This window comes from Sciurus vulgaris (genome assembly GCF_902686455.1).
Source record: "Sciurus vulgaris genome assembly, chromosome: 13".
Lineage (NCBI taxonomy): Eukaryota > Metazoa > Chordata > Mammalia > Rodentia > Sciuridae > Sciurus > Sciurus vulgaris.
This window is the reverse complement of record NC_136474.1, coordinates 51734543-51747372: the sequence shown is the minus strand read 5'-3', so window position 1 is coordinate 51747372 and position 12830 is coordinate 51734543. Positions and strand designations below refer to the sequence as shown.

General features: G+C 37.5%; 1 protein-coding gene across 1 annotated transcript in view; it reads left to right on the top strand.

Moving 5' to 3' along the window:
* Nucleotides 1-12830, top strand: part of ZNF521 (zinc finger protein 521) — a 270355-nt gene that overhangs the window by 147963 nt on the left and 109562 nt on the right.

Genomic DNA, 12830 nt, shown 5'->3' with positions numbered 1-12830 from the left:
TTAGTCTTTCAAATGAGGCAGGCTGCATTATTTTGTTGGCTAAAATACCTCCATGGAGGGTAGGTATTTTTAGGTTTGTGTGTCTGTGTGTGTTTTTTGTCTAATCAAAAACATAATCTCAACTAGACATTTAGCAGGGGAAGAGGGATTAGGGACTGTCTGAAAAGCCTCTTACTCTTTTTGTTAAGAGGGTAGATAGTGTTTTTGCAGATTTTGTTTTACATTTCAATCAGTCTAGAGGAAGGATTATGTCACCTGATGGAAAACAAGATCTGCAGATGACCCAATGAGGTGTAACTTTGAATTCCATCTTTAACCCAGTCATTTGCATTTGTTTCTAGGTAGCACATGTGTTTTAATGCAGTTTCCAGCAACTCCATACTTCTTTCTGGATGTGTTGGTTTTGGGTTATTGACCAGGGATATTTGTGAACTGAAAACCATTCTTGTTTCTGCCAGGTACATATGGAGGTGCTCTTCTTAAGAGCAACTTTGTAGCTAGGTGTGGACAAGTGGGTCTGAGTTGTAGGAATAATTACTCAATAAAAGTGCACCAGGGATTTGACTTATGTCTGTCAAGGAAAAATAGAAAACTTTACTCTCCACCACATTCTGACACAGTTTCAGTAAGAAATCAGACTAGTGACTATTTAGGGGTTTCTTTTCTTTACACACACACACATACACACACAGAGAAAGAGAGAGAACTACAAAACATTTTAACAGATTTCCAGGGGAAAAGATTTCCTTCTTTCATCCTCTGTGCAGATGAGAAAATCTTTCTTGTCTTCCTTTGTTCCATTTCTTATAGTTTACAATAGTTTTTGACCTAAGAATATAAAACAGAACCATTATATATTATGTCCTTTAATTTATATTTACCTTTCTCTTGATATCAGAATAGTAAATATTTATTGTTATTTTCCTCTTTGAGATTTCTGATATTACTATTATTTGGTATGAATTAGCAACAAATAGTGATGAAACCAGAGAACCTAAATGTATTTAACCCAGCAAAGGGACTGGCTCATATAAAATTATGAGGCTCAACAGCAGTAGAGTAAATTTGTAAGTGCTCTGAATACAGGGCTGTTAGGCATGAGATAATATAAAGAGATGACATTGCCAAGAACTATTTATGAGAAGCTTAATTTTTTCACTCTGATAATTCTTGACCAATAATTACCAGCCTCTAATTATCTATTTTAGTTAGAAAGAAATTTCGTTCACTATGGAGGTTGGCATTGCAACTAGCGCATAAATCCCCAAAGAGACAAATGTGTTCCAAACAGCCACAAACAACTGTCTCATGAAACATAGTGAGCAAATTGCGAGCGGCTGGTGATAGACAACCAGCAGCACACTCACCATGGAAGGCCAGTCAGCCTGACAAAGAAATGATCAAAGGGGAGAAAGGCCATTATCCTTGGAATTGATTACTGTAGTCATGGACTTTGGAAGACAAGTAGTCAGGATAAAGCTATGGCCATTTCCAGCCCTCCCTGTCAAGGTTTATGGATGAAGAACATGAAGGGGATGGGTACAAACCATTTACCTAAGAATTACTTTGAGAAATCTACTTAGGAGTGGATTTTCCACTTAATCAATTTTTTCATGTTTTTATATGATTTGAAATGCTAATGTCATATGGCAGAATTGTATATAAGGTGTCAGAATACCTTGTCTCTTCAAAAGATAGAAGAAATACAGAAATAGTCACTAAGGAACATATTTGGGACAGGAGAAGGGTGACCCAAGATCATTTTGAGGAAGCAAATATATTTTAATCTTAGAATGGCATAATCAGAATTTGGAACTGGAATTGGTGGCTAGTATGAAAACACCAGTGCAAAGATACTATTTTTATTTAGATCTTTAATACTCAGTGTTTGATGGATAATTACACCTTTTTTTTTAAAGACTGCAAAAGACTCAACACCTCTCCAGCGAAGGCAGAAAGATATGTACCCCATGTGTTACATCACATATGTTATATATCACTGATGTCAAGACAAAAAGAATGTATAAATCAGTTTAGAACAGGGGAGTGGAATTTTAGCCTCTTCTTGTGGCAAGTGACATTCATATATTCTGCAATTTGTTTGATGCCCAAGGTCACAAATAGCATTCTTTTTCTTTCATTTCTTTAGTGAATGGTCTGCTCTGTGACTAATCTTCATTATAGTTTTGTGACATCCAGTATCACCTCTGAAGCATTTCAGCTTGAGTGCTCTTGCTTTAGAATAGACAAAAACCAATATTTTGAGATCTAGAGTGGTTTTGGATTTTATATGTCTTAAGGGGAAAGAGTCAAAGATCTGGATCTCCCTGCATAGGAAGATAAAGGGCTGTGTTGCCCTTTAGACACTGTGTTCTCATTGGCTGTTTGTAAATGAATGAACAGAAATGAATTTACAATGTCTGTATGCATGTGCATAGTGTGTGTGTGTACGTGCACACGTGTGCATCACCATAATATCCTAAGAAGCCCCAAATCACTGAGATTCTTTGATTTACATTCTTTCTAAATGAGAAGACTATTGGATTTTTTTTTTTTTAAACATCTTTATTTGATTGCTTACAAAATTCAGGGAATTAAGAAACAAGTATTTGGTGTTAAATGTGATGAAATACGGGCTTATTTTATCAAGAGCTGGATTTAAAAAGATGAAATCTGGGCAGTTTAATGGTAACAGAAAGCTACCCTCATGTGGGCAATGCTGGCTTATTTGAAAAGCCCATAAAGGGTTTCTACATGGACCATACAAAAGGGATACTTTCTCTTTAATAGCCATCTGTACAGGAGAGATGAGAAGTGGGCCAGGTCATCTCTCCTCAGCTGTCATGATATTAACGTAGGTAATGGAGCAAGCTCTGCGTTCTGCTGGGTGTTGTTTTTCATAGATGTTCATCGATTTACACAGATAATTCTATTTATTTCTTAGAGTTGGTCCAAGCGAACCAGGCAGAATAACAAACACCAAAGCATTTCAAATGACTTTATCTTTGTTCGTAACGTAACTTTTGTCTAAAAAATGGTGTCACACCTACTGTGCAGATGGCCGCATGATTTGTAAACCAGCCAAAACATTTAAACAAATGTGTGATCTGGGGATAGATTAAATAAAGGATAAAATGGAGTGCGGGCCACAAATTCTAATAATCAGATGATTTTAAGTTGTGTGCAGTGTAGAGCGATGGTCACAGTGATAGCAGGGAAAGCTTGCCAATGACAGCAAGGTGCCTTATAGATCTCAGGATGGAGCCTGTGGCCTGGTAGGCCTCAGTTTGAGAACCGCACATTTGCTGTACAGCTGGCAGCTCTGTATGGGGACATCAGATAAAACTTATGTAAAATGAAGTGTTATTGCTTAGTATGAAATTGTTCAGAGAGGGAATTTGCAGACAGTAACTGAAAACAGAATTCATGGTACAAATGAAGCAGACTGTAAATACGAAGAGGGTTTAATTATCTGCGCAATTTAACAAAAATTCAAGATGTATTCAGAAAGGACATCCGCAGGCATAAATATAACATAGCTACACTGTTTACCAAGTGCAAAGAGGGCCACAGGAACTTATCAAGCCTCATCTGTGAGCAGTCTTCTTCCACACAAAGACAGACTCTAAAAGTAAGAAAAGCAAAAAGACTTTAAAGGAAGAAGGCAGAATTGTCAAGAGCTCATCTTGGTTGTCTGGATTCCTATTTCTTAAGCAGTTTGGGATGAAAGTCTTCAGGTCTGTCTTCTAATTTTGGTTTTAAGCTATTAAAAGACAAATCGGGATGTTTATCCTTGTTGTGTGTTTTAGCCTGTGTGTAGCAGCTTTGATTTATAAGAGTAAAAAATACTGGCAGTAAGTTTCTAATTTACAAGCCCCAAAGAAAGCCTCTCAGGCATTTCTTGTGATGTTAATTTTCCAGGAGGCTGAGGATTTTGGCTGGGCCCATAGACAGATCCAAGATTCAATTTCTTGTTACTTTTTAGAACACGCTGCCCTTAAAGAGACCTCAGAATAATGTTGCTCTCAAGCAGAATTACTGGATGCCAGGCGGTCTTCCTAGGCTCTGTACAGTGATGCTACAAGAGTAGCTATGCCAGATGGATAGTGCCACGTGACTGGCTGCCACACAGTGGTAGGGTGTCTGGCTCTCGTTTCATCCACGCCTTTGACTTCCGATAGGATAAGCCACAAGTGTATTCATTTTTGTTCACTGTTTGATATGTTTATTATCAAATGTGGGTAACTGTCTCTGATGAAGTTTGCAGCACACTTCTGAATGGAGGGTGGCTGAAAGTCACCAGCAATAAATAAAAAGAGCCCCCTTCCCGACACACACAGAAACACACATGCATGCATGCCCATGCACACATATGGATCGTGACCTATTTTCACAGGATCTGTTCATACACATCCAAAGCAAAGGTCTCTCATGACCTATTTCCATAGGTTATTTCCTAGTTTCAGGTCCATTAATAGCAGTAAACACAGGAGAGGGAGTCAATCTGGAGAGTGGGTGTTGAACTTCAGCTGCTCATATTGTTGCATTTGGTGAGCTGACGGGGTTTCGTAGGTCACCTTTAGAATTATGCCTATGACAGCAGTAGCTACCTGCCAAGATTGCAAGGTATCTCACAGCTCTCAGGATGGCGCCTGTGGCCCGGTAGGCCTCAGTTGGAGGGGTACACATTTGCTGTACAGCTGGCAGCTCTGTATGGGGCAGCCGTGTGGGCTGTTAGGGAGCTGGAAAGGAGACAAGCATGAAATTTCTTCTAACCCCAACTCTGTTTTTCTGTACTGTTGGCTGCTTCTCAGTTCCTTGACAAAAAAACCAATCAGGCACCCTTTAATCCGCCTGTGATTACCACTGGTATAAAAAGAGAAGCATAATGAGGAAAAATGCCTCGTTTTGTTGCCTTCAAAAGCCAACAAATTGGAGTTAACTTGACAGGAAGTGGCTTAATAATTAGATTATTTATTTATTCCTGACACATATCCCCCTGTTACTAGTCTCAGGAGACCCTGTAGATGGTACGATTTTCAAGCTGCCATTACTTCGCTGTCTTCTGCGAACAAAGAAGCTACTGTCTATCAGTCAATTAAATGCACTCTTTAAGCAGAGGCTGCGAAGTCCTCAATGGAGAGAGCCCTGGGACATTGTGGCTGATGATTCCTTTCTCTGTACTGTACATCACACTCTCAACTACAGTCCCCACAGAGATGGAATAAAGTCATGCATTAAAATATCACTTGTTGATTTGTTTGCTAATGAAGAGCCATTGAAATGTTTGTGTATTTCTATGGCAAAATTGTTGATAAAAGGGCCTACTTGCCAGCATATCTTAGTTCATCTGCCGCGAGTGCTTATTTAAGAGTTACTAAAATCAAAGTCAACAAACAACAGAATTATTTTTAAAAAAACCTGCAACAGTAAGAGTTTTCTTACTATTTTCATCCAATTCAGAACATAAAGGCAGAAATCATAGGCAAATGGTGTCATCTCAGGTCCTTGCTTACATTGCATTGACACAAACACCTTGTTTTCTGTAGCACGCAAATGTCTTCTTCTGAGTGTTTGGGAGAGCTACCTCTAAGTCTGAAAAGATATTGGAATCCCTTTGTGAGAATTTTTTTTCTTCATGTGGAATGGCATTCTGGTAGTCAATTCTAACTTGAAAATTTGTAGAAATTTTTCTGGAGCTTTTAAATCCAACCTAATAAAATATCTGAGAGTCCTGTCAGTTCCAATCTTAGCTTCCTGGAACAGTCAGAAATATGACTTTTCCTTCTCTGTTTCTTCCTCTTTATGTTTTCTTCTTTCTTCTTTTCTCTTCAGCATCCTCTTATTTCCATGGAAGTAAGTGGTAGTATGTTTCAACTAGACTGGGCCGTTACCCCTTGGTATGTCAACATGTGACTTCTTTGTGTTTCCTGTGTGTGAGGCCTGTCTTTGCTGCACTGCTCTGGGCTCCCATTAATTGGCTCATATTTTGAGAGTACATCTGTTGTTAGTTTGGAGGTCTAGAGGGCTGTCTGGTCTGGAAGACTTAGATAATATTATGACAGCTCTTTGATGAAATATTTAGCTATGATTCTCCCATAGAAAGGATATATTTGGAATTTAAACAGAGGCCACTGAAGTTTGTCGAGTGTCCCTTCACTTTTCCACTAGACTTTATGAGGAGTAATCAAGGTGTTAACTATACTCCTCATCATTACCTGACAACAGGCTGTAAAGAATTAATTCAAGCCCTCATCAGATGAGTGTATTTCTTATTTCTACCCTGTTATTCCAAGTCATTTTGTTAGAAAAAGCTTAGATACTCGGAGGTGTTCTATAATAGAAAATGAATTTGAAACCCTTTCATTAATTGGTGATTAATATATTTCAGGATTAGTTTAAGCAGGGCTCTACCTCCTGCCCAGTCAAGTATGTTCTGGTTAATATCCAATTATCTGCACCTTCGTAGTTATTATGTCTTAATATTTCGGATATGATAACCAGAAACTTGAGAGTAATGCTAATGAGGAGCATAGAGCAAGAATTAACCAATGACATACTCAATGATCCTTGGTGAGGAAAGAATCTCTTTCCCCCCGTTAACACATTGCTTTAGCATCTTCTGAGCACTGAGTGAAAAGTACGACTTCCAACTACAGCAGGCGAGAAATAGAAAACCATTCCTTCTTTTAAATAATGTGATCCTGAATTTAAAGTGTGAGTGTTCACCTAAAACCATTGCTTCAGTTCATTTCAAAGAGGATAAAAATAGGAAATAGGGAGACTGTTTCTATTTTCCAAACAGGAAACATCATTTTTTTTTTTTTTATATTTTCCTTGTAACAAAACCATAAGCCATTACACTTTAGAAAGATGTTTTAATTCAGATTAATTTGGAATCCCTTTACTAGTTCACTAAGGAAACACATTTTTCCTGCTATCTTTTATTCTCTTTCCCCAAGATTTGCCACCACGCTGTATACAGGTTGCACCTCTGTTTAATTTGGTTTCTTTTTGTGCAGGTACATTCGCTTTCCAGTGATATGACTTAGCCCCCACAACAGTGTCTGCTAGGGTGGTCTCCCTCCTATGGCTGTGAGGCTTCCAGGAGAGCCTTTTGTGCGTTGCCCCTTTGTATGCTGTATTGTAATGAAGCAACATCAGTAAATTGCAGTGAAGGGTGATTGTTGCACAGGGATGACTACTACACCTTGGGGTCCATTTGCACCAGATTATTCTTTTTATTGTTATTATTACTTCCCATCTTCTTTACTCCCTTGCTGCCAAACTTGCTGTTGGCCACCAGTGCACCGCAGAGGGGATCTTGAAAAGCATTGCAGACATCATTTTTTTTTTTTTTTTTTCTCTTAGGCACATACCAATCACCATTCAATTCCAAACCCAAATACCCTGGGTGACTTTGCCAGTCTTTATCGATGCTACTTGACTTTGTTGACTTCATTTATAGTGCTCCTGGTTTTCATCTTCTTAAAAGGATAAATTTACTCTGAAGAAGTGACATGATCCCCCCCACCACCACATTTTGGGCAGATGATATAAATCTGGAGCCAGTATGATTGACTGTTACCAACTCAAGATTTTTCCCTCCCCGCAAAGAGGTTTAATAATTTATAAGAGGGGTCCTAATGGAATTACTACTTAAAGACAAGATTTGTATTTTCAATATTTTCTTAGATTTCCTTAAATCATCAATCAAGTCATTATGCATACTGTATAGGTTAATAGTTTTTTTCTTTACAAAATAGCCTATTTGCTGAGTCCAACCAGTATTAGTTACTGTTCGACCAGCAACTAGTAAACAAATGTGAATGAAGTTAGAGATCCTGTGATCTTATTGAACAGAACTGTGAACCAGATTGTAACCCAGGGATAATTAGGTGGGAATTTGGGGTGACTGTTAACCCCTTGGTTGTTATAGTGGTAGGACCTGTGTCCAATTTTTTCTTCAAATTGTTAGTGCAGCAGTTGTTCTGTTTTCCTCCCTCTAAGGCTAGGCTACTGTGCAGCATTCAAACTAAAATCTAGAATTAGAACTGACACACCTTCAATTGAACTATCAAGTCTTTTAAAACTGCTTGGCCATGACGCCAGTCCCACGCTATTTGACTGTACACACTTCCGATTGTGGACTAGAGAGCATTGATTTTTAGCTGTCATTTCTAGTGCATATACGGTAGAATTGAAATTTAAACCTTAATCCACTCAGTAATGCAATTAATTTTTAATGTGCAGTAATACTAATTGAAATAGCCTGAATTTAGTAAGTCACCACAAGACATTTTCAAAAGCAAGAGTCTCCACTGAGAACCAGAAGGACAGATAATGATTGTTACAGTGTTTACTGAGTAAATGCCCACTCCATAGGTCTCAGGTCAAAAGGGAGTTTTCTTTAAATTAGGCTATATTATATCTCTTTGAGAAATGTCTTTTCAGAGAGAATCCCTGATTTCTACTCACTATAAAGGTTAACATATGATAATTAATTTTTGAAAGGCATAATTTTAGTCAGAAATATCTTAACCCAATATATGGAAAAATAATATCAACTCATTAAAAATAGATTATAAATACTTGCAAAAGAAGTCACTCACAAACAATGTTATGGTCAAGAGCAACAGTTTCAATGATAATCTCATCATATGATATGTATTGAGATATTATGTCCAGATTTGATGAGTATGTGTGCTTTATCAGCAGTCTGTAAATCTGTTACATTATTTTGGTGTATTTATATTTCAGTGAGTCAAAAATACACGCTACTTTCTTATAGTCGAAGCTTTAGCTTTTACATATTTCAAAATGACCTTTTAAATGTTTGTGGGAGTTTTTTTTTTTTTTCTTTCCCCCAGCCACAGTAAAGCAAATTTTGCACAGTAAAACCAAATAGGTTTTCAGTCATTTCTCTACTGAAAAGGTTCTCTAACCACATTTATCTGCTGGTAAATGAGGACTTTTTAAAATGCATCACTTCTACTGATGAATGGGCTTGCAGAGTGTTCAAAATGAGCACCAGCATTGAGTTAAAAAAAAAAAAAAAAGGCAAGCACTGTATATCATGCTTTCATGGCTCTCACATTATAGTATTTAATAAGCCGATAGTGCTGTTAAATATTTAGTAAAGGTTCCCTTATAACCCTAACATCTATTCAAATGGGATTTTAAGACATTTTGTGCAGCACATAAGTAAAAATGATGTTAGAGAACTTGAGGCAGTTGTAGCGAGGCATATTTTCTAAATGAAGTGTGGGGTAACATGGTACAAATGAGTTCAGCAAATTCACACCTACAAAATACGTAAATCAATTCACATTCTTCGGATTAAGGGTTCAAGCTGGCTTTCATTTTCGTCACAGTTACATCAAAAGTGCAGTTGGGATTATTTACAAAAATGACATTAGAAGATGTTAAAGGAAAAAGACCTTTATTATCATGATTTTGAGTCTTCCCAGCAACACCTGAGCTTTATAATAAGTATTTTCTCTTTTTCACTTCTTAGGGTGAGAGGAAGACAGAGAAAAGAGGGGAGATCAATTTATCATCTGTTCAGTCCATATTATCAAATCAAACTGGAGTACAGTACCTTAAATCTTTTCAGAATCTACTTTGGACATGCCCTGGCAAATTCTGAATATTAGATAAAGATGTTTTACACACTTATATGATGCATAATAGATCATCTTTTTCAATTTTTTTATATAATATTTGATCACTATCATCCAAATAACAAGAATTGTTTTTTTAATCTGAACAAAGATTTTTTTTGTTTTTTTTTAGGAGTCTTGTGTGAAATTATCAGCAGTAAATATGATGCTGACTTCATTACAGCCAACAGGCTGGTGGGTTAGAATTCACATTTAAACCTTTCAGTGCTTAATAGCATTATTAGTTTTGAAGATGTAAAGATAAAGGCTGGTAGTTTGTTCAGATTTATATGTAATGTGTGTTGGGTTCTTCTAGGAGCCTATTTGCTAGACTTTAATTTTCCTCCTGTTTTATATGCAGCCAGTGACCACAGCATTCATTCAAACTGCAGAGAGACACATCTCATCTGTAAAATATGGCTTACTGGTCTTATTTGCTATTTGTATTCTCATAAGAAGAAACATAAGATTCATTATGATGGGGCGGAAATACATTTTGTTTTGAGATTATGTATATCATATACGTGTTCAAATCAAGAATTTCATAAGAAAGAATAGATAAGGGAGATGGCTTTAGGTATACATGAAGCAGAAGGGAAGGGCAGTAAAATAGGCTTCATATATAGATATGTTTAATATGCAGTGCTTGATGTATGTTGACCTCAGGTTACGAGAGTAGAAAATCCCATTTTCCAGCTTGTTTCAAATGTAGTAAAAATGCTGCTTCAGTTGCTTTATGCTACTCACATTGGGAAAGGTGCTTATACTGTGATAATTATCATCAAGGAATATTAATGTGTTCAGCATTTGTAACCCAAAAACTCATTATAGCTTAAGCTGTGCATCATCTGTGAAGAGAACTTTGCCAGAATTTGCTCTTCACAGGGGTTGCCTCCTGCTTGCTGTGGAGTGGTCAGAGTACTGCAAGAGGTCACTCAGGCTATTTTTGAAAGCTGAAGTTTTGCAATTTTTGAATCACTACCTTCTGTCTAAAGAGCTTATCATTCTTGCCTCAAAATGTCCTCCTTCTGATTGAATGTAGAGTGAAAAAAATAATAATAATATTACATATATAAGAGGTAGTGGTAGATCAGGATGTCAAATGCAAGAGGGGTCAGTACTTGTATTTCGTACCAAGATAATTGAAGTATCCATTTCTTCTCTTCTGTCACTGAGCAAAGGGATTCATTTACACTAGTTTCCTTAATGCAGGTGCCCTTGGGTTTCAGATAGAAATGCCCCCATTGGGGCTCCACTTCACAGCCCTCTGGCTGGAAATTGTGTAAATAAGACTGCAGGGTCAGCCTTCCCTTTTTGGCAGCAGTGTCCTTAATTAGACTGTGACAGTCTTTCATATGAGCCTGAACTGTTCTTGGGATCATTCCTCCCATGTTGAAGAATCTATCCAGGGCACATATATATTTTCGTGTGTTTGCTTAAAATCATTCCCTGGGGGGCTATTGACATGATGGGAATGAGAATCTCTGGGTGTGTCAAGAATCCTATAACTTAATCTGATTAAAAGAGCTAGTTAGGCAGCTGCACTATTCATTGTAGGTGGTTAGTTCCTTAAGACTATTGTGCCCTCACCTGTAGTGGACAGCTTGCTGAAAGGGAGCTGTGTGCCTGTGATATTTTTACGTGATTAAATCCCATTATTTTCCCCCCACTGATCCATTGCTTGTCATTTCCCATAAGTAACATTGCTCCATGCTCCATGTTATGGTTTGTATAGGCCAGGCAGAGAGCACTAATACTCAGTTCTATCAGGCTGTCTGGCTTTGCAGGACTGCTATGTTTCTGAGGTCAAATTGTGAACCTGGCCTTGCTCCTGGGAGGACTAGAAAAATATGTTTCATAACTTCCCATAGACTTAAGCGAAGAGTAAGAAGAAAAAACATGAAGCCCATAGGCTCAGTTTAGATGAGCTGTGAGGTTGAAATTCATCAAGCAGGAAAGCTGACTGTGGTATAGGAGGTTCCTCACCGTGAGGGGTCACTGCCGTGGGTGCAGAATCCGTCCTAGCTGAGGGCTTTGGGGGATAGGGTAATCATTCAAATAGCCCAGCAGGCACAAACACACAAGATGATAATCTGGAGGAAACTTGCTGAAATGGGAACTTACTTACCTGTTAAAATCACTTAGATGAAGGAATACTGAGAGAATGAATGCCATGAATTCAGCACAGATACTTCGGGCTGGTTCCACTGAAGGCAATTTGTTTTGTAGTTGTTTTGCTTTGAATGCAACACAACCTTTATTTTATTCAGCGGAGCACTAATGTCACAAAATGGATGAATGTCCTGAACCAGAGACAGATTCTCGATAGTTTGGGGCTGAGTTGCTGTCAGTACAGTGGAGAGATACAGTGGTGGCAGATCTTCTGTGAGGATGTAAACTTAATAATCTTTATGAATTTTGAGTAACTCATAACTCCACTTCCTCACCCAAAGAAGCATTATGAAAAGATTGCTTCTAAATCCTTCAGACATTCTCTGCACTTATGATAGATGCCATCCTCTTTACCTTGAGGCGTTGGAAATGAATGTGGCTTTTTTTTTTTTTGTAAGAGATAAAAATGTATACTTTAGAAGGAGCAAATTGCATTTTCATGTTTAAGTTCACTATTTGCACTTGATGTGGTGAGACCCAAATGTGAAGAATTGCTTTTGACATGATTTCTGTGTCTTCTATGTCCCAGGCCACTGCATTATTATGCTGAAATGCACTATCGTATAGAATAAATGTGATGTTGAAAACCTGGAAATAGTATGACATTTCATTCTCCGTCCAGGTTATTTGAGATAATCATAACTTCTTTAAGTATCAAAACAATTTAATTTATCTTAGTGGAATAAAATAGCATTTTAGTGGAATAAAATAGCATCTTTTAAGAAAAAATTATAGCTGGCTGCAGTGGTGCATGCCTGTAATCCCAGTAGCTCAGGAGTCTGAGGCAGGAGAATCATAAGTTCAAAACCAACCTTATAACTTAGCGAGGTCCTAAGCAACCTGGGGAGACCCTGTCTCAAAAAAAAAAAAAAAAAAAAATAGAAAGGACTGGTGATATGGCTCAGTGGTACCCAAAAAAAAAGAAAAATCATAATCTTCCAAGTGTTATAGGTTTGTTTAGAGGCAAAAAAAAAAAAAAAAAAAAAAAAAAAAAAG